This window comes from Corvus kubaryi, unplaced genomic scaffold (genome assembly GCF_017639235.1).
Source record: "Corvus kubaryi isolate FWS band 111438036 unplaced genomic scaffold, C.kubaryi_AGA036_p1.0 36472, whole genome shotgun sequence".
NCBI lineage: Eukaryota > Metazoa > Chordata > Aves > Passeriformes > Corvidae > Corvus > Corvus kubaryi.
In genome coordinates, this window is record NW_024580876.1 from 8,085 (window position 1) to 27,574 (window position 19,490).

At 48.6% G+C, this 19,490-nt stretch overlaps 1 long non-coding RNA gene across 1 annotated transcript; it reads left to right on the top strand.

Moving 5' to 3' along the window:
- The first annotated feature begins 6,761 nt into the window (after positions 1-6,761).
- On the top strand, positions 6,762-17,688 carry LOC121660541. Its single transcript, XR_006014715.1, has 3 exons — positions 6,762-6,832; positions 8,574-8,668; positions 17,269-17,688. It is a non-coding gene; the product is annotated as an uncharacterized LOC121660541 (long non-coding RNA).
- The last annotated feature ends 1,802 nt before the right edge of the window (positions 17,689-19,490 follow it).

A 19,490-nucleotide genomic window follows, 5' to 3' on the forward strand; every position in this document is an offset into this window, starting at 1 on the left:
GGTGCTTTGCTCTCCTGCACTTACACTGATCTCTGCAAATATGTGGCTTATTAAACGATCTGCTGGGTTCATCTCTCCCTGCGGCTGCAGGCTGTATCATTTGCTTAGTCCGGAGAAAGGGGGCTGGCTGGAAAATTTACTGGAGGAGAAAAAAGTAATGCAGGAGTGGGGCACTTGTGAAGATTGCACTGCCAGGCTGGGCGACGTGGTCGATGAGGAGATGGCCAAGGTGCAACAAGACCCCATACTGTTCTCCGATGACATTTTTTTCATTGAGCCACTGCTGAGTAATAGCTGAGAACCTCATCTCCTCTTCCTCCTCCCTCCCCCCTTCCCATCACCTCCCCCCCATGTGGTCACTCGGCAGATCCTCAGCTGGCTTGATGTGCTGACAGGGAAGACATCCAGTTTCTGGTGAGGCTAGAGAGCTCACTCCTAAAAGCATTTCTGCCCTGCGGGCTCAAGGCAGGGGTGGGAGCCTGACAAAGCCAAGGCCTGTCCTTGCCATGTCCACAGGGACCAGTTATTGTAGGTAGGGGCTACCCCGTGGTGTGTGGGGTTTAGCAGGGGTGCTGGAGCACTGCCAGTTCACATGTTGACCTGAAGCATGCAATGGTTCACTGGGAAAAGGAGGCCAAATTCAGTCCAAGGTTAATCATAGAAATGCCAATCCCTTTGTGTAACCACGACTTGCACTAAGTTTCTGAATCTCCCTTTCAGTGTCATCTGCGAGCCTGGACACAAGGCTGGCAGGTTTAAATGGGCTTTTTGGGTTCTGTTGCACACAGGGACAGAAAACCTTTTCCTTTTCTGTTTATGCAAACAAAGTCCCACCTCCTGCCATCAGCCAGAGCCCTGATTCTGAGTACTGGCATAGTGAGAGATGATGAATGCCTAATGTCTGCACAGTGCAAAATCCCTTCTCATCTTGGAGTAAACCCTAGAATAATCCCAACCACCTCTGCTTTCTTTCAAAACAGGTTAAACTAATATTTTTATTTCCAAGGAAGGTGTTAGGATCAGAGTTAGGAAAAGTTGGCTTTCACAAAGTTGTTGGTTAATTGTTGAAATAAAAATTGGTAATTAGGGGATAAAGAAAGTTGTTAATGAGTTGGTTGAGGGTTTCTACAGTTGAGCAGTTGTGCATTGATCAGGTTTTAATTGTTGTAATTTATTCAAGGTTAAAAGTCATTAGTTACTGTGTTAATTATATTTATTGTTAATAAAAATCATTATAGGGATTGTGGTACAAAATGGGGAACAGGAGAATGCTCCAGAACCTCTATGAGGTAACCAAAGAGGGAGGTCCCCCAAACCTATGAGGTAATCAAAAGGGAGGGCTTCAGCTGTTATCTACATAAGGGTGGAAAAGAAGGACTTTTACTGGATGTAGCCCGGAGCAGTCAGAAGACCCCAGACAACAGCCAAAGGACAAGGAGCCAACCAAAGGACTCTAGACATGGGAGAGGCAAGCGGGATGCTCTGGCTGGGCGGGGAAAGGGGCGGCTGGGAGGCGGGCACTAGGGGGATAAAATGTGTCACCCGAGGCTGGGAGAGGAGCGTCTTATTTGCCCTGGCCTGCATCAAGCTTTCAGTGCTGTTCCCTTTGTCCTGTGTGAGGCAACTAGCCACAAGTGGTCTCTTACTGTCTTTTATTTCTTGTTAATAAGTTTATTTTAAAGCTCAATCCTGAGCCCATTTTTAACAAAGGAGATCGTATTCTCTTCTTGGTTACTCCTGTGGCCCATCTAAGGCCAAGAGCCGCCAGTGCACAATGGCAGTTACACACCACTGTAGCTGCCAGCAGTGTGAAATGACCAAGAGCTTGTGTAAGAGCAGTAGGAATATTGTGGAGAGTGGGAGCTCATCGGCTGAGCATTAGGAGCTCCCAGCGATGTGTTGAGCTTGGTTTGGTTTCCTCGGGCTCCTTGTGTTGTTCACTCCTGCCTCAACATTGATGCTCTAAATAAAGGCTTACAGGACTGTGGGTGAAAACAAGAAATGTGATGTTATAATATAAGTGGTTTGCTGTCTCCTTCTGTTTTAGGAGGGAGAGATTGGGCCAAATTTTTCGGCCAAAATCAAGGTGACCTTTAAACCCCAAGAAGTGCTAGAGTATCGAAGTGTGGCTTACTGCAACATCTCAGGTACAACTCCTTTCCCCTGCTCCTCTCACCCACAGTGAAGCCATGGTGCAAGCCCGAGCCCGTTGGGCTCCCATGTAACTGCTGGGAAGAGTCTGTGGTCAGCGGGGCAGTGCTGGCACATCCCCACTGTCCCTGCAGCTTCCAGGGAGTCTCCTGTGCAAGGCCAGGGCTCAGAGCACTGTGTCTGGATTACTGATCCCAGAACAACCCAGGCAGTGCAGGGAGAAGCTTTCATGCCATGGCTTTGCCAGCATTTCCTCAAAGGCCAAAGAGCTACAGAGCAGAAGAGCTTTAGTGAATGAGCACTAAGTCCTTCTAGACCACTGACCTCCAGGATGGGTCCATTTTACATGGATCCATCATCAGGCAGTGGGAGCTGAGTTAGAAATGTGCTCCCCGACCCTGGATCACCTCCCACTGCCCAGACACCACCAGACCAGAGGTGGCTGAGGCCCGCAGAGCCCAGGGTGTTTGTGGAAAGACCACCCTTGGCCAGCACCTGCTTCTCTCCTGTGTGGGAATTGTCACCTTGCAGCTCTCAGTCTGTGGAAATAGAACACAGTGCTGAGTGTCAGAATTTGAGGGCTTTGGCAACAGAGTCCTGTGCTGCTGGGCCACCTACAACACCCAATTTGCCAGGTAGCAATTGCCAAACCCTTTATGAGCTTTGTGCCTTCACTGGATGGATTTCAAAGCTCCTCTAAGTGCATGGGAAGGAACCCATAGAATCACGTTAAGTATGTTAAGGATGGAATGGACTTTAAAGATCCCCTAGTCCCAAGCCCCCTGCCATGGGCAGGGCCACCTGCCACTAGACCAGGTAGCTCCAAGCCCCATCCAGCCTGGCTTTGAACACTTTCAGGGCTGGAACCTCCACAAAGTCCCTGGGCAGCCTGTTCCAGTGTCTCACCACCCTCACAGTAAAAAATTTCTTCCTAGTATCTAACCTAAATTTCCTTTCTTTCAATCTGTACCCATTACTCCTTGTCCTGTCACTACAGGACATCAGAGATGTTTTAAACTCAGCAAACTGGTGGCTAAATTAGAAACCAGCCCAAGGAATGGGTTAGAAATTGGAAGTCAGCCCTAAGGGATATCTCCTGAGGGAAGAAAAGGGTCCATATCTTCTCTTGGAGCATCAGGAGCTGGTTGCATCCAGCTCAGAGTCAGGGACTACCATTGAGGCAGCCTGGAAAATACAGGATAACAGAAAGAATTATTGTACTGAAATGGACATCCTTGCACAGGCTGTGAGACCAGGCTGCCCCTGAAGCTCAGAGGGGAAGGCAAAGGACCCTGGATTGAAGTCAGCTATCATACACTGAACCTTAGGAACATTTATGTCAACACACCCCATGCCTATGAGGTGAGCAGCAGGGTTGGGGTGGATCCTGATGGCTCCTGAGGCAGCAGTGAGCCTGGTGGACCTGTGGAATTCCTGGCAACTTGGGCAGTTGTGAGCAGGGAATATTTGATGTACTGCTCAAATCTGGAGGGGTCAGAAAGGCGTGTCTGCTGTTCATGAAACCCCAAGCCCTGATTTTTGGCAGCCTTCCTTGGCCATCAGCTGGGGAGGCTTCCTGCAGAGCCTTGCCCCATGAAAGCAACACTGGGTCAAAAAGCTGCATGTGCAGAGGCTTTTGTTCCAGTCCCAGGCACAAATCAGCTTTGTGCTCAGGCTGTCCAAAAGCAGCTGGAACAAACTGGCTGCATTTGAGTTCGAGTCCATTGCAAACAGTTTTCAGTCCAGTGCCTCCTGCCTATTCCTGGTAGTCAGAGGAAAGCCATCCACCCTCCTGGCTCAGCACTGGTCAAGGGGGCTTGGGAGTGCTTTTGCTTGCTGAGCAGTCCTTCACCACACTTCAGCCTTGGTGCATCTCTGGCTTTAGAAAAAGTGTTCCTGGAAATAAAGTAAAGGAATTTTCTACCTATTTGCCTCCACCCCAATACTGTCAAATTTGCAAAACAAAAAAACAAAAAAAACAAAGAGAGCAACTTAAATAGCTAGGAAATGAGACACTACATCATGCCAGACACTTTCAAAAGCTTGGCTGTGGAAGGGAAAGGTGGTGATGGTCTATACAGTTTCATGCTGGTGCCTCATTGTTTATCAACGAATTGTTTCCATGATCTGAGAAAAGGCGAATGAGTAGATGGTCCTGTTGGAGCTGTGCTAACCAGGGCAGCAGCAGCAGCTCTGTGGTGATTCACTATGTAGCTGCAATCACCTCACGTTGCTCCCAGGGCCAGGTCTGAATGAGCCTGGTGATGCTGACCAGAGGTGGACTGCTCTGTGTCCATGGGATAACCCCAGGGTGACTCTGGTTATGTGAAGTTACCACTGCTTTGCATGAAAACCCAAAGGCAGAACTTGTCCTGTTGTATTTTTTTGTCTTCTGTCGTTCAGCAGCACAAAGGATCTTCTGCCCTTTCCAGGTGTCAGTTGCTTCATTAGAAAATAACTCCCAAGAAGGGAAGATTCCACATGTATTTCCATTTCGCTTTCTTGCTGCTGCAGGTGGATCTGATTAACAAGGGCCCTATTGATGCTCCCTTCACCTTCATGCCTCCAACTGCACACGTGGCCAACTGCTTCGAGCTTGCGCCCAGGAAGGACATCGTTGCGCCAGGCGAGAGACAGACTATTCAGATCTCCTTCAAAGCCACCCTGTTGGGGATGTTTGATGAAGAATTCCAGTTCAGTGTGGCTGGACCTCCTATGCCTTAAGCGCTGAGAATCAAGTAAGGACTCCGGGAGCTTGGTGGGCACATCTGTAGCTGACTCTGGGACATCCTCCACTTACCTCATTTTGGAGTGGAGCAGAGAAAAAAGGTGTTTCCTGAGGTCATAATCTCTGCTCAGATCCTGACATTGCCTTAGTGTGAGGATGCCTGCTGCCCTGTGTGGGTACCCAGGAGCTGGAGTGACTCCTCCCTGCAGGGATCTCCCTCTGCCTTGAACCATGGCAGGCAGTGGGATGGATCAGCTTTGGGCAGTAGCTGCTCTGGCATGTCCCACCTGAATAACAGCCAGCAAGGCCTCCAGGGCTTTGGAGATGGGCTAGCCTGGGTGATTGTGCGCCAGAAGCAGCATTTTTAAATCCTCTGATAATAATTGGTCCTAATGGGGCAGCAGCAGCCTCACCTCAGCTCTCATGCCCATGCATGGAGACAGGCTGAGCTCGCAACTCCTGGTACCTCCTTTCCACAGCCAGGAAAGGGCTGATGTGGGACAGGGAACTCTGCAGCAGGGACTGTCACGAGAACTTGGCCTTCATCCCATGGGCTGGTGCCATTGCAAGAGATAATCCTTGCCCAGCAAAAGGGAGAAGGGGTGATAATAGGGCAGGCAGAGCTCACTTCTCAGAACCACAGCAGCGCAAGGGCTTGTCCCTGCTAGCCTGAGCCGTGTGCTGGTGGGATAATGTAGTGTAAGCAGGAAAGCTGATGCTGGCTGCTGTGGAGCTTTGGAGCTAGGCTGCTGCTGTTGGAGGGCACTGGGTTAAGGCAGTAAAGAAATGAAAGCAATCTGCAGTCGATTGTACCTTGTATTGATAAGGGGAAATGGATGAAAGAGAACAAGAAGGTTATTACTAAGCGAGAGAAAAGTGGTAAGTAGGTCTGCCCATAGTAGAAAAACAATTCTGCTGGCTTTGTTTTTGGAGGAAAAGTGCTGGGTTTTTATTTTGGAACTCAAGAGGGAACCTTTTAACATCAAATAATTGATTCTCCTCTGTTCCTCCCCCAAACTGGTCATGGGCTGTTATTGCATAAGCAGCTTTCTCCTTGAGCAAGGCGTCTCTTGTTGACATGTGTAGAGCAGAGCCAATGGCAGTCCTGTGAATACAATAGAAGGTACAGTTCACTGGTGATTGATTTTTAACCAGAAGCCAGAGTGGGCATTGATTGGCATCAACCATTAAATAAACTTGTGAGTGTTGCTTCAAGTGCTGATTTCAATGGATGTTGGTGACTTTTGGAGCCTGTGTCTGCTGAGTTCAAGGGCAGGTGAGGTGGTGTGGTAGATTGAGGACATCCATGTTTGGTTGTTTAAACCATTGCTCTTGGCTGTGTCAGCTGATGCACTGAGGACGAGCTGGTCCTTTCCTCTTAAGATTCATCTGTTCACTGTGTAGGATTGCTGCTGCTCTTTTCAGAAGATGTTTGGGGCTCCCCTGGCTTCATGTCTCAGAACTCTGTCTGTAATTACTGTGTGGGTCCTGAGAAAGCTCCGTGGAAACACCAGTTACAGCTAAGAAGTAGCAAATCAGGGAAGCTGTGGCTGGAAAGGCTGGTTACAGAAGTCCATCACATTTCAGATGGGGAAACTGGCACAGAGCCGTGTCTGGGTGTGTGTTCAGGGTCCTTCATGGGACCAGCAGCAACTCTGGGGCACTTCCTGCCTGCCCTGTGCCCAAAGCCCCATCAGGGGCTGTTGGCTGCTGACCACTTGGCTTTGGCTGCCTCCTGTCCACGTGGACACTGCTGAGCACATGGTGGTATGTTGGTTTGAAACCCATGGTGCCCCTGACACCAGGTTTTCTGCCCCTGAGCCACGACAGGCGGACGCTTTGCAATTCCCTTTAACCTTTGCCTCCTCTGTCCTTGTCATCGCAGGGGGTGCATCGATGGACCGAATTTACACTCGGACGTCAAAGAGATCGACTTTGGTGACATTGCCTTTGGTGAGTGTTCCCTGGGCTTGGACGCAGCGTGAGGGGTCTGTGCATTCCAAAACTGAGCACGTAAGAGCATCCATCACTCACGTTCTGCCTCTTCAGGGCGTGAACTCCAGGGCTGCTGGTGCCTCAGGTAGCATTTTGCCATCGTGAGATCAAATAGAACCAAGGAATAGAATGTCAGTATGTTCTGGTGTGTCTCTGTCCTGGTTTAAAAGACAGATGTCTGCCAAGAAAGGCAGGAATCTTCATGGAATGGAAAGATGACCCCCTCCCTCCAAATTATTATACCTTTGAAATTACAGGGCTTCCAGGCAAAGATCTGGGAAAAGGAATAACAGGTCTTTACTAGAATGGATCAGGACAGCACAAACAACAACACAATAACAGAAGATTCCAACCTGCCGAGTACTGTTTCCCTTTGGGTGTGGTTATGATCCCAGGCAGGAGGAGCTGTTGGCTCTGGTAGGGCAGTGATCCTCTCCCAGCTGGCATCGGCAGGGAAGGAAGCAGGGAAGTCACTCCTTTTGCAAACTCAGGGGCAGCAGGCAATCTCGGCCCTGCCGAACAGCAGCAGGCAGGAGGGGGGAAGGCAGGCAGGTTCGGTCGTAGTGCCGAGTTGCAGCGTAGCGGAGTCCCGGGGCCGAGCACACAAGCTCCCGCAGCACCACGTGGTCGACCTTCCCGATCCCTGAGAGGAAGGAAGGAAAGGTCCGCTCCCTGCAAAATCTCAGGTCTGAGTTCACAACCGCTTGCGGCATCACGCCACAATTCCTGAAGAACCCCGAACACAAAAGCCCACCCCCACAGCCAAAACCCCCCAAAACCTCTATCCCCCTTCCCAGACCAAGGGAAAAACTTGCTACGAAGCCTGAACCCATAACAATGAAGTTCATGAACTTTTTAAAGAAAATTCATTGCCTTCGTGAGCTGCTTCTTCCCCTCCCTGCATCAGCACTGAGGCACTTGTTAAGCTGCCTTTTGAATAAATGAAACAAGAAGGGCAGCAGGTAGAAACTTGGTTCTGTAATAGGAGATTCATCCTGCTTAATCCAATTTCATTCCTAAGGTCCCTTCAGCTGAAGGCAGCTGTTGTGTCTTTGCTTCTTTTCAACTGTTGGCTGTTGTCTGCATGTGGTGACCTCAGTCTTGTTTGAGGTTGTGACATCTGTGTTTGTCCTTCTTGTGCCTCTCTGCCTGCGTGCTGGAGTCACTGCTGGAGCCGGCAATGGTCACTATTGATGGGCACGGAGGAGCTCTAGGCTGTGCCTGCTGTTGGTTTTTCCCCCCCACATGTGTTCAGATGACTCCTGGTGAGAAGCCTGGGGAGAAGTCTCCTCTCCACAGAGCTGGCCAGCCAAGCCAGATGTCCACTGCAGAGCAGGTTGTGGCTGGTGTTTGCGCTCTGGGGGACACCCCCACCGTGCGTGGCTGTATCTCTGGCTTTCCAGTATGGAAAGCAAATCTCAGAGCTGAAGTGGGGTAAACCCTTGCAGGCAGCAATCACAGTGAGCAGCACGGGTGTGATGTCCCCATTTGTTGGGTGAGGTGTGATGTGGTTCCTAATTGCGAATCTTGAAGAAAGGCTCAGGTTTGCCTCCAGTGGAGTGGGCCTGAGCTGTCACGTGCTCAGTCTGTTTGGCCCAAACCAAGAGATGCCTTAGGGATCCTGAAGAGAGAAACTGCATTAGGGTGCTTTGCAACACGTTCTGTTTCCTGATTCCATCCTCACTTTCTTTTGCTGTAGCTTCTTCTCAATGACAGCTCATTGCTGATACATCTTGGAAACAGTGGCAATGTTGGCAGACTTAGCAGGGAATTTTACAGCTTGAATTTTCAGAGGTAAGTGCTTGGTCTGGGTGCACACTCATCAGTGAGAAATAACTGGTGCAGGTTTGGAGCAGATGAGGGAGCTTCTCCCCATGTGAAAGAGAGAAACTTGTGGTGTTCAGCAGGGCTAAGAGTGGGCATTTTCAAGGCAGCAGTCTGGGATCAGTGTCAAAGGGAACTAAATGACGATTAATTCCTCATGCAGCTGCTTGGTGAGCTGTAGTTCAGATAACAAAAAGCTAAACTCAATAGCCAGAGATCTGCCAGGATGAACCACGCTTCTCATAGAGATACAATGGAACTCCGTTTATTCTATTGTCAGTCCCATAGTTATACCCTAATTCTCCAAGCACGCATAAGCAAGCTCCATACTATTGGGTTACAGCTACTGTTCACGCGGCCTTTAATAGCAAGCGATTGATTACAGATTAATATGCACACGACTAACTAAGTCTTCCTCTCTCTGTGGTCAGCATCCCCCTCCACAACATCCTGTTGGCTTGCCACATCAGCATTGCTCCTCTCTTTTTTCCCTAGTCAAGGACAGTTCACTAATATAGCTTGGATTGTGCATGTACACATGTCCCTGTTCACTCAGCCATTTCTCTACAATTCCCCCTTTTTCTTCTTGCACAAGCCAAGCCCGATGAACAACTTTCTCTAAAGCTTTCCGTATGTACCCAAAACCACAACAAATTATTATTGCCACAATTACTAGTGTAGCTAGCAGACGTAATCGTTCTTGAACCAGGTTTCCTAACCACCCTGTCAGACCGAGCGAGGACAGCCACTCAGAGAAGCTGTCTGTATGGATCTGTATCTTCTGAAAAGCATCTTGCAGTTCTGAGAGCTGTCGATGGATACTCTGGGTATGGTCTGATAGGTTCATACAACACATACCTTCAAACTCTTTGCAACCATGGCCGTGAGCTAGCAATAAAAAATCAATCACAGCTTGATTTTGTAGTACAGCATGCCTAATGCTATCTACATCAGTTAAAAGCTCATTAATATATGGGAAGTCCTATTAAATTCCTTTTCTGACCAACAGGCCAACTTTTTCAGATTGTTATAGCCATGAGCTGCAGCACCCCCTGGGTTAAAAATAGCCAATGGTATAAATGCACTCAAACTCATAATGTTTACCTTATCATTACAATCTTTATCAAATGTGGAAACACTACGCTGGTATCTATTCTGCATCCTACTTTTCCAACTTTTTGATGCCGTAATGTTTTTCCATGCTCGTATAGAAGGGGCAAACATAGTTAGCTTTCCCAGGTAGCAAGGAGCCCCAATCAGACTATGCGGAATCCCATTCCATGCTCTATCTCCGCATATCAAAAACACTCCAGGAAGTGAAATCTTTCCTCTGGTTGTGTCAATAGACTCAGCTCCTCCCAATGTGGCCGGCATGTTCCAGCCTGGATGGAGTGTCCTGATACATTCTGTTTCCATGGAAAGGAGCCTATGCCCTGTCGTGCCTGGTAGTCCTCCCAAGGATCTCCATAGGAGAAAACCCCAGACCCATTGGCATATTGCATTGGAGGCACCACATTGGAACAGTTGGTCCATGGTGTTACGTTAACAAGAGTACTGGGAAGAAGGGACCCATAAAGCTGTAGCTCTTGAAGAGGCAAGGTTGCATTTTTTGTTAAATTGGCAATAATACGGGTTTGCTGCAAGGAGTACCAATAACTAGACCAACAACTTAAGCACTCGCCCCAGTTTCTTTTGTTTTGCATTTGTTGCTCCACTTCCTCATTGATTTTCTCTATATCTGTCACCCATTTTTGAAACGTGTCCTCGAGTGAGATCCATGGCACGCCAATTAGACATGTGCGAAATGGATCTGCTGCCGACGCCATGGCCAGACAGAAATCTGTCTGGTTCGCCTGGTGAGCCCATGTTACCCACACATTTTCTCTTTCTGACACTGAAGTTATCACAGCTTTACTCAGGGTGGAAGTACTTGAGAGGAGGAGCCACATGTAGGGCACCATGCCTGGGTTACAGTGGTCTTTTTACTCACAAGTCTGATGGCTTCCTTCCCTGCCCACACTTCCAAGCTTCGTACAAACTCGTGTGGATCCCTGAATGAGCTAACTCTTGTCTGTTGTGGTGGAATTCCGAACACAATAGACTCACACTGCCTAAAACTTCTTGTCTCAGGCCCTTGATAACACTCTCGGCATAAACTACCTCGCTCGTCTACATTCCAAATTCCCCTAGTAAGCTCTTCCCCACAGCCCCCACAGCACAAGTGCAAGCACAAGCTATTATAACAGCATAAACAATTTTTGCAGCAATTAGCATGCACACTCGGTGACTGTTCCCAGACTCCGAGTGGTCGTCCAAATGTGAGATTGTCGGCCACCAAGCAAAGGTTCACTTCCCAGAGGTTGGGAACATCTGCTGTATGTGCCACGTCCTGGCTCAGTTGGTCACGCACTCGCGGGAGCTGCTTTTGTCGACAGCAGGACTGGGAGCAGGCTTGGTCCATCTGCTAGGAACCCATATTGGTCCGGTTTCTGTAGAAACACAGCTATAACCTCGATCGTTAAATAACAATGGAGCTGCCCCCCCCCATTGTCCCGTCCGTGGGTCTTTATAACAAATTTGTACCCCTGGGGTGGCTTGTAACCTAATATGGCTGTTATGTGTGACTATGGGGGACTGTTCGGCATCTCCTGCCAAACTCAACTAATTTAGAATGAACAGTGCCTGTTGCAGCCTAATTACAGGATCCGTTTGCTCAGCACCCTTCTGTTTAGCTAAATACTCCTTGATTGTCCGATGGGCCCGTTCTACAATAGCCTGTCCTGTAGACACATGAGGAATGTCAGTACTATGCTTAACACCCCATGGCTGTAAAAACTTCTGCACTCGACCCCCCACATAAGCAGGCCCATGATCAGTTTTTAAGGAGTCTGCTACACCCATGATGGCAAAACATGCAGTTAGGTGGCGAATCACATGGATTGCCTTCTCTCCTGCCTGTGCAGTAGCCCATTATCATTTTAGAAAAGGGATCTACAGTGACATGCACATATTTTAAACGCCCAAATTCAGGCACAGGTGTGACATCCATCTGCCACAGTTCGCACGCCTGCAGCCCTCTTGGGTTCACTCTGAGGCCTAAACTTGGGCTGTGCTGGCTGCACTGTGGGAAGGCCCTCACAATCCCGTGTGCATCAGTGTTGGTAATGCGGAACTGTCTTTGCAAGGCCTTTGTGGATTGGTGGAACATAGCATGACTGTTATGGGCTGCTGCAAAAGAGTCCTGAGGTGCCTTCAACAGCAAGCTAACCAAGGCATCGGCTCAGGTATTGCCTTCACCTAATCCTCAGTCAGAGAGGTGACTTCTAATGTGCAGTATACTGCATGGCTCAGTCCAATCATGCTTGCCGCACTTCAAAGAACAACTGTCCAAGTCGTGGGTTGCTGGGTGGTTTAATCAAAGCGTCCTTGATTCTCATCACTACATCCACCACGTATAATGAATTGGATACCACATTCAATGGTTCTGTTCTCCACTGTATTAGTGCCCACGCTACTGCAGCTAATTCAAGTGTCTGTAACGAGTCCTGATCAGTTCCATACAGCAGGTGATGCTTCCATGTGGTCCCCTCTAGCCACGTGCAGGCAGCTTTTCTACTTTGTTTGCCTGCATCAGTAAGTACTGTACGTCCCTCTACAGGACGCTTGGACACCTTTGCAGTCTCAAGCCACAGTTGTTTTCCTAACATTTGGAGTCGTGCATCCTTTGGGTACCAATCAATAACATCTCCGGGGTAGGCCAGTAACTCCACTTATAGCGGTTCAGAGTGTTGTAACATCCATTCTTTCGACTCTGCTTTCAGAGGTAAAGCTATGAATGCAGGTTCCGTAGCACCAATTTTAAGAGTCCTAGTCCTGGCTTTGCGAATCAAGTGGGCTATTGCCGCTGTTCTGGCCCAAATGCTCATTGGAGGCGTGTGCGACGTAAACACCCACTCCAATAGGGCAAATTTGTCATCTGGAGTTTTCGGTCGCTTTGTTGTCGCTTTGTCGGGTGCTTGTGTTTGTTGCTGTTGTCGCTGCAGCCTGGCACTACAGATTGTGTTATCAACAGGGTCATTTCCCCCCTTTTCCTTTTGCCAGGCTGGCCATTGACAGAGCATTGCAAAAAGGGGAGCCTCTTGGTTAAATACAAGCACCCCTATGGATTCGTCTGGGAAGCAGCGATCAGCAAAGGCACCTGTTGTCTTGTTCCCAAGATGCTGCAAACAGCGGCGCTGGTCGTCGCTAAGCTGGACAGGGCATTGAGGAGAGGTACTGTGTAATAGGGGCATTAGTGGAGCTATTTCATCATTCTGGAGCCCTGTTATGTTGCGGACCCATTGTAAGTCACCAATTAAAGTCTGAGCATCGTGTAGGCTGGTGACATCAGTGGCAAGAGTCACTTTTTGAGGGCGTACGGAACTAGAGGTAAGCACCCATCCAAAATACTTCCAGGGGCTTGATCATTTCACTTTTTCTGGTGCCACTATAAGATCTCTGTTCTGTAGCAATCGAGTGATGTAAGAAACATCTTCATCAGTAAAGGGTCGTTGCCGACAAAACAGAATATCGTCCATATAATGGTAGATGATGGTGGCAGAAAAGTGCTCTCAAACTGGTTCCAACGCCCAATGCACGTATAACTGACACATAGTGGGAGAGTTTTTCATGCCTTGAGGCAGGATGATCCATTCATATCTTTCTGTTGGGGCGCTTTTATGGACAGAGGGTACTGTGAAAGCAAAGTGCACAGTATCTTCGGATCGTAAGGGAATAGTGAAAAAACAGTCCTTAAGATCAAGAACCAAAATTTCCCAGTCTCGAGGCAGCATAGTAGGAGATGGCATGCCAGGCTGGAGGGCGCCCATAGGCCACATTTGTTCATTTACTGCTCGTAGATCATGCAAAAGGCGCCACCTTCCGGATTTTTTGGGAATTACAAAGATGGGTGTATTCCATGGACTGATGGAGGGCTTTATGTGGCCTGCTTGCAATTGTTCATCTATCAGATGCTTAGCAATCTGGAGCCGCTCTTCATTTAAAGGCCACTGCTCTACCCATACAAATTTATCAGTTTTCCATGGAATTCTTGGGGTAAGCGGCTGTTCTGCAGTGGCCGCACCTAAAAAGGTGTTGGCACATTTAATGTGGCCCCTATCTGGCTGAGGATGTCTCATCTGATGAGACCTCCCAAGCCCCCTGGAAGGGTCATGACATATGGGCAAAGAGTAATTTCTTGCCCTTCTGGCAACTTTATTTTATTGCTTGCAAACTGTGCATGGGGGTGGTTCCTCCCCCTACACCTTGTACTGCATCAATTGCAGGGCACAGAGACCACCGTCGAGGCCACTTGTCTCTGCTGATGATTGTAACATCAGCGCCTGTATCCATCATTGCAGTAATTTGATGTGCCTCGGTGTCATTTAACATGGTAATAGTGACCATGGGCTGAGCTTTCATTTGCTGTACAAAATTGATGACTGTTTCCCCGGTGGACCCAAAGCCACGGTCTGCGATAAGGACGAGTATGAATTTCTTCTCCTGCGGGCTTGTCTATAAACACAAGCTGAGCAATCCGTTGTCCCACTTTAATGGGTAAGAGGGGGAAACAAGGTATAAGCGCAAATTATAATTTCTCCAGTGTAATCAGCATCAATGACCCCTGGTAAGACTATTAGTCCAGCAAGTCCTGTTGATGATCTCCCTAATAGCAATGCTCCAAATGAACTGTCCACTTCTACCACGGGGCCAAAAACACCTGTGGGAATTTTGTGGACAGTGCTGTCCTTTAAGGTGATATTCACTGCTGCTGCCAAATCGACTCCCAGGCTTCCCCTGGTGGTGGGGGGGGAAGGTCTTGGACGCTGATGCCTGGCCGACTACTTGTGTCGGAGCGTGGTAAGGCCTCACACTGGATTTCCCGTTTTTTGACCTCTTGCATACGGTTGTAGAATGGGTATCCTTTTGGCATTGGTCACACCATACAGCCACCTTGCAAATGCGACGAAAATGTCCTTTTTGGCCACAGCGAAAGCAAGTTCCTGACTCTTCTCCTTGTGATTTAATGCCCATCTTTGTAACTGCAGTGGCCAAGAGCTTTGTAGCAGGTTTTACGGCCTCTGCTACCATACTGGCCATAACTTGTCCTTGTTGTTGTTGTACCGCTCGATTGGCTAGCTCGAGCATATCACTTACTTCCGCACCCCTTGGAAGGGTGGCGAGGACACGTTTTGTATTTGGATTGGCTCCTTCAAAGGCCAACAACTTAAACATACTCTGCTTTGCATCCTCTGTCATGTCTCATTGGCTGGCCAGAGCTTGCCAAAGCCTATCGATGAAATGCGAGTATCCTTCAGAATGGCCTTGTCGGATGGTGTCGAAGCTGGGTTGAGGCCGGGAATCAGGTACTGCATTGAAGGCTTGGCGGGCAAGCTGCACTGACAGATGATGTATGGGCAACAGGTATTGAAGCTGCACTTGTAAATGTCCATATACTCCAGACCCGGTCAACACGTCAGGGTTAATATCATATAGAGGTTCATTCTGCTGTTGCGGACGATTGGCCTCCATCTGTGCTAGTCTTTTCCACTCTCACTCCCGGTGAAGGAACTGGGAAGGTGTCAACAGAAGCCTTGCCAGGTTAGTGCTGTCTATAGGAGAGTTGGTATCTGCTGTAAAAATCCAGTCCAAGGCCATGCGGGTGGCCTCAGATTTTATTCCATGATCTGTTACAGACTTCTTGGCTTGTTGTAAAATTTTCCAGCAATGCTGCTCATATCGTCGTTCACCATTCTGGAATATGATGGGGCAGGCAATTTGCCCTGCCGCTTCCCAGTCTCCCTCCAGGATAGCATCTTTTATAATTCCAGATCACCTCTGTCCCAATCGAGAAGTAGTGGGAGCGCCCGTGACATAGGGTGGAGGTGGTACATTATCAAAGTCGGGAGGTGGAGCGGAGGGTTCTACTTGAGCCCATTCCTGTAGCTGCAGGGCTGTCTGGGCCACATCCTTTCGGGACTCAGTGGGACCCTGTTGTGGCTCGTGCTTCCGATGGAGCTTTTCTTCTATAGAAGACAGAGCACAATCAAAGGGTGGTTTCATTTGATGCATTGCCTCTTCTACTTGATGAGCCCATCTTTCCAATGCTTGTGGGTTCACGCAAGATCCTGGGGGATGAGCAGGTAGCTCATTTGTCGCCTTTGTCATTGGTATGTCATCATCTGGCAGAGGAACAGTCTGTGGCTCTGGCCGAAAAACAGTCTGTGGCAGAGAAGCAGTCTGTGGTCCGGGATGAATCTCTGCTGGCAGCGGAGGTGGAGGGGGCAGGCAAGCAGGGTAGAGGCGCGGTTGACAAGAAGGACTGCCCGTTGCTCTGCCCATTGACTGGTTGACTGTAACTTCCGCGTTTGCCTTCAGCTTGCTCTGAGGCGCAGTGGCGGTAACTTCCTCTTTTGGCTCTGATTGCAAGAGCTCTTTCTCCTGCTCCTGCAGGAGCTCACTGATAGTCTCAAAGTGCTTCTCTGCTTTCTGCCCTTCTATCGCGCTTGGGCTTTTAAACAGTCCACTCAGCCCCCCGCGCTGTGTAGTTCGGGCAGGAGTGACAACCCCAGCCGGTGTTGCAATTGCCTCCACTGCAGCCGCAGCTAGTTTTGACTCAGCTTGCATATTTTTCAAGGCATTTATAACAGTTCTCCAGGTGGGCCCTAAGTTTGTCATTTCTTTCCCTTTTCTCTGGATAGTACAGTCCCAGAGGTGATCCCCTACTTCCCTCCACTTGGCTGCATCGAAGACGAGGGGGAGGACTCGCAAATGTCCATGCTCCTGCGCCCATAAAACGAGCTTATTTAGATCCTTTTCCTTGGCCTCCTCCCCTCGCTTAGCAAGGATACTGAGGAGTAATTTCTGTGCTGCCGCAAACTCTAAATCCATGCTAGCAGAGTATCATGGAGGGAAGGTAGCGACCCTTCTTACTGGCCTGACCAATGTCCTTTGACTCGCAGTCGACACTCTCCGCCTGCAGTGTCTCTGTCGCTCGTCATCGTCACCCTTCTTTCGGTGATCAGCGAGCATATCTTCCTCTGAGGAACGGTCCCTGGTCAGGTGCCAGAAATAGCTAGAGATCTGCCAGGATGAACCACACTTCTCATAGAGATACAATGGAACTCCGTTTATTCTATTGTCAGTCCCATAGTTATACCCTAATTCCTCAAGCATGCGTAAGCAAGCTCCATACTATTGGGTTACAGCTACTGTTCACGCGACCTTTAATAGCAAGCGATTGGTTACAGATTAATATGCACACGACTAACTAACATAAGTCTTTCTCTTTCTGTGGTCAGCATCCCCCTCCCCAACATCCTGTTGGCTTGCCACATCAGCATTGCTCCTCTCTTTTTTCCCTAGTCAAGGACAGTTCACTAATATAGCTTGGATTGTGCACGTACACATGTCCCTGTTCACTCAGCCATTTCTCTACAAAACTCCAAGCGCACTTTCATCCTACCAAGATACTCACACCAGGTGTCATGATTTAATTGGTGCCTGAATGGATATTTGTGTCCTTTTCCTAGGCCTTCCCTACACCAAGAACTTTCGCCTCACTAACACCTCTTCGGCGTCCCTGACATTCAAGCTCTGCATTCCAGACGATGGTTCAGGGCCTGTTGTTACCTGCTATGACCAAATGCACAACAATACTGACCCATCCTGGAGGAAGGGAATTCATTTTTATGTGGAGCCAAAGGAGTTTACAATGACTCCCAGCCAAGGGACCATCCTCCCCCAGGGACACCAGGATACTGAGGTATGGGAAGAGCCCAGCTGGTGGGGCTGAAACTTCACTGGAGTGTGGGAGGGCTTTAGCTCTGCCAGCTTTGGGCATCGTGTGCGTGAGAGACCTGTGTGGATACAAAAATGTTGCTAGCAAGAATTTTCTTGGTATTTTCTAAGTCTGTAAGAGACTTTTCTCTCTCACAGAAGATAGTAGCAGAGTTCTATAAACAATGAAACACCTGCAACCTTGAGAAGCCTTGTTTATACTATAGTAGAAAAATATTTTGACAATGGATGTTTTAGGATTCTAGACAATCATCCCCAAGGGGTGGCTGATCCCTTGTCCAATTAAACTATGAAGAAAAAAGTCTATAAAAGGGTTTGTAAAATAATTAAAGAAATCAATCTTGCTGGACAATTCCTGCCTGCTGGATTTTCTCTCCTCCTCCCTACGGCTGCGGAACACAGTAATATTTTACGGCATTAATAGACCTGCACCGGTGTGAGGCCTCTGTTAGCTGGGTTACTGGGGATGCTCCTGAAGGAGCTGTTTTGTCTCCAAAATCACAAGCTGAAACTGTGTACCAGATGATCAGTACAGAAGCCGTTCTTGTGCTTTTGAGAGAGATTTCTTTGATTGAAAGTGGGCAGAGGAAGGATGAAGACAGGAGGTGGCTGTTAGAGAGATGTCACTGTATAAAGCAGTTTGCTTTTCTTCCTGGTCTCATTTCTCCTCTCCTGGGGAGCAGATGAGTTGTGTTCACTGCAGGGATCTCCAGGGGAGACAGAAAAAACTCTGCAGCCATGAACTGCCCAGCACCTGCTGGGCCACACTTTGCTCTCAATTTCTTGCTGTAAAGCTGGACTAGTTCTGTTCAAATCAGAAGACTTCCTCTGCATTTATGTCATTGCAGTCAGATGAAAAATGGGCCCCTTAATTTGAATATAATGGTGCATAGAGCTTTACTCTAATGTTTCAATTTAGCTGACCTATGCCCTGATAGAAGGGTGTGTTTAACAAATCCGGTATTGCCAGAAGGCTTGTGTTACTCCCAGAGACTGTGCTCTACACATGGACCAGCAGAAGAATTAAGGCAAAATCCTCCCCTTCCTTGCCATGAAACAAGAACTGGAGGACACCACACGTGGGCAATGAGCTTTTGTAAGGAAGAATTTACTGCTCTTCTCTTCCACCAGGTGACCCTGTGTTCCAACACCGTGATGGAATACTACCGGTATATCCTGGTGGTCATGGAGGGTGTTGGTGAGGGAGTGTTGGCACTGAACGTCATGGGCAGGTATCAGCATTTCCCTGGCCTCCCCCAGTGACTTGGGGTCACCTTATAATGTGTATCCCATATCACTGCCTATGCCCAGAAATTAATTCCTGTGCCTTTCTATGCCTCTAAACTGAGCCTGAGAGGGGGAAGGAAAAAAACTGAGCAAAACTTTTTCAAAGCAGTTTGCAGCTTGTTCAAGGTCACACACAGATAGCAATTTGTTTCCCAGCTGCGGCAGGGAAGGGGGGAGCACCTGGCTTGCTGCTCCCAGGACAGTTTTTTTTTTTGGCCAGTGGTTCAGCTGCTTTGTTCTCCGGAGAGAGACGGAGAGTTGAATTTTTCCTTCCCTGGAATTTCGGATTTTCTCCCTTTTCTACTGGACTGCTTGATTGCTTTAACATCAGAGCACATCGGGAGGACTTTCCACCGGGCACAGAGGGCCTGGCCCTGGGCCAAGCCCCAGCTCCGAGGAGACCAAAGGGAGGACTCTAACGCTTTCCCAGGTTTTTCCTCCACAGGGAAAGATTTTATTATTTAGCATTATTTTCCTTTCCCGTGTGTTTGTTAAATAAATAGTTTTATCTGCTTCACTTTCCTTCAAGGAAAATTCATTTTTTCCCGACCCTGGTGGGGGAGGGGTGATTGTGCCTTCTCTCAGAGGATATATTTCTAAATTTGGCCAAACGGGAACACCCAGCACACTGCCGTGCACAGGCTTTGCTGGCTGCAGCTCCCAAGGA